Source organism: Polistes canadensis, unplaced genomic scaffold, assembly GCF_001313835.1.
Source record: "Polistes canadensis isolate GaletaPanama2010 unplaced genomic scaffold, ASM131383v1 scaffold_72, whole genome shotgun sequence".
Classification (NCBI taxonomy): Eukaryota; Metazoa; Arthropoda; class Insecta; order Hymenoptera; family Vespidae; genus Polistes; species Polistes canadensis.
Genome location: NW_014569619.1, coordinates 269,931 through 272,869, shown reverse-complemented (window position 1 = coordinate 272,869; position 2,939 = coordinate 269,931). Strand labels below are relative to the sequence as shown.

Sequence of the window (2,939 nt, the reverse complement as noted above, 5' to 3'; positions counted from 1 at the left end):
CAACAAATTTAATAAACATCATTACAATTTGTTATCGCTAATCTGGGTTTTTTTTTTTTTATGAAATGATAAATAAAAATTACAGATATATTCATCTGATTATAAATGAAAAGAAAAATTAGTTTATCTATCATATATCAATTCCCATATATTTTATTTTATTTCTTTTTGTTAGGGGAAAGAAAAGAAAAGAAATGAAAATGCTATTTTGTAAAGATATCAATTAACAGTAAATGAAAATTCGATAAATAAACAGACATTTTCATACGTAGGACTGCAAATTCTCTTTGTTCTCTTCCTCGTTGAAAGACCAACGGGTGACTATGACTCGTGTAGTGGTATTAAATGTCAGGTCAAGAGAGTGGCTTGGTTGATCGGCTTTATAGTCGCAGCAGGCAACCACTCTCCTCTCTTTCTTTCTTTCTTTCTTTTTTTTTTCTCTCTCTCTCTCTCTCTCTTCGTCTCTCCTTCATCTCAAACTGGATGCAACATGACACGGCACACCTACGCTCGTTTATTCGTTGTTCTCCCTCTCTCTCTTTTTCTTTCTTGTTAAAAATAAATAATTGAATTTTGGAATTTTCAAATGTAAATAAAAAATGAAAAAATGCAAGAATTATTAAATTATTTCCAAAAATGTCTTTATTATTTAGATTCTAAAACTCGGAAAGTCTAACAATACAAGTTTAAAAATATTCAAGAAAAATTAATTTATTAATAAAATCGCGCGAAAAAAATTGTTGATTAAACTAAAGAATTTCTGACATTTTTATTATATTTTATTTTTTGTTTTTTTTTTTTTACAATTTAACAAAGATGGCAACGTAATCGAATAACTTACCGTTATACTACCAAGAACGAAGTTATATATATTGTCTATATGTGTCACGTATAAAGATAAGATAACGCGATTAACATTGTCAAATCCATCAATCTATTAATTACAATTCTATAACTTTTTATCGACGATTTAAAAAAAAAAAAAAAAAAAAAAAAAAAAAAAGAAAATAAAAAGTATCTCTAACTTAGAATGACATTGTTAGACTTCATTCTCTTGTCGTCGTATCTTTCAAGATTTAATGTTACACAAAAGGTAATTCTAAGGTTTTTCTTATCTAATACTTTCTAAGGATTCGCACAACTATATACATGCATATGTTATCTTATAATAACATTCTACACAAGCCAAGTTCAATATTGTTTTTTATATATAACGTGTTATAATACTTTCCATTTTATTTTAACTTTGAAATTTGATTATTATCTATTTATTACAAAATTATAATGAAATATAATTGAATAAATCTTCATTAAAAATAAAAATCAAATTATTCGATAATCCAATAATTTTATATCTGCACATTTACAGGTTGTATACTATATGTTACATAGTACACCATCATTCGTACTCTTTTTGAATATATTTTCTAAAACGAAATTAAACATAAAATAGAGAAACTTACACGGCTTTTAATTGTAATAAAAACCATACACATGCGCGCAGATAGAAAGAAAGAGTAGTAATAATAATAGTAATAGTAATAGTAATAGTAATATAGTAGTAGATTTGAATGTAACGATATCATACCGTTAACAATAATACCATTTGCCGCTTAGGTAACAAAATAGACGCGTAACACTTCTTTCGATTGATCGATCGATCGAACAAGAAAAGGATGGGGAAGTGGGGGGTAGGGAGGACAGAAAGAGAGAGGAAGAAACAAAGAGACTGCGATCAAGGAAAACACGTTTCTTATAGAGCGCGATGATAAACATACATACGTAAATATGATCTTTAAGATAAAATGAAAATAACGTAAGTTTTATTTACCACGAATAAATTCGTCGAAATTCGTCTGGATTGTTGTCGTCGTTGTCTTTGTCGACAAAGTTGTGTCGAACTAGGCGGAAACACCAAGTCCGCATTATCGTCTTCTCTTTCTTTCTTTCTCTCTTCTTTCTCTTTCCTTGTTCTTCTCTTTCTCTTTCTCTCTTACTCCTTCCCTCCCTCTCAACCGTTTTTATTCTGTACCTTTCTCGTGTTATACGAGTATGTATATATGTATGTCTCTGAAGAAGCACGTCGTAACACTACTAATAAACTACTAAACAGAGACACTATCAACTAGTTTTAATCTTTCTCTTTCTTATTTTGTTTTTTTAAAAAAGAAAAAGAAAAAAGAAAAAAGTAATCTAGGATAAAATTTCGATTAGGTTCTTTTCATGAAGTGAAAAATATTTTGGTGAAAAGGAGAGAAAAAATTGAAATTAAATTTTTTTTTTTATAAAACCCCATCACAACACACAGTACCCATGACAACACGACGACGACGACGACGACGACGTCGATGAAGAGAAGGAGGAGAAGTAAGCGTTTTCTCTCTCGCAACACTTACGTGTCTCTTCGTCTCGCGCGGTTAAACACGCGCGCGCGCGCGCGCTATGCGTACACGTTCCCCGACATTACTCCAGGAGGCTTTTATAAGTGTATATTACGCGTTCTAAGTAAATATATTATTTATTTATTACAATATTTTGTTAGGTTTTTTTCTTTCTTTTATTACGTTTATTGTTTCTCCGTCTTTTGTATATTTTCTCTTTCCTTTTATTTTGAAAGCGACATATGTTTCTTTCTCTGTAAAAAATAACTAGCGTGAAAAACCGTAAGAACACAGAAAAAACGGAAACCTATCACGACGACGGCTAACGCTAAACTGTCCTCACTGGCTTTGCTCTCTTTCGCGGTAGACCCCCCACCCCACACGTGGGCCGCTTTTCATTGGTTGAAATTAAATTCGAGCAATGACTATACCAAACATCTCATTGATTGTTTAAAACTTTTCTTTTATCTTTAATTTTAAATTTCTTTCAACTAATATATATTTTTTCTGCATTTGTTATGTTATTATCCATATACACATAATGTAGTTTAGTATATT

General features: G+C 30.3%; 1 protein-coding gene across 3 annotated transcripts in view; it reads right to left on the bottom strand.

Annotated features, from left to right (window-relative positions):
- The window catches only part of LOC106786380 (receptor-type tyrosine-protein phosphatase F), a 12,872-nt gene extending 10,147 nt beyond the window's left edge, over positions 1 to 2,725 (bottom strand). The window contains exon 1 of one of the 3 annotated variants that reach the window (XM_014747683.1): positions 1,832 to 2,725. The gene's annotated coding sequence lies outside the window, so the exon portion shown is untranslated. Of the gene's footprint in view, positions 1 to 258; positions 538 to 1,831 lie in introns of those variants that run through there. The other 2 variants (XM_014747688.1, XM_014747685.1) reach the window with 2 other exon arrangements.
- Between the last annotated feature and the right edge of the window lie 214 nt (positions 2,726 to 2,939).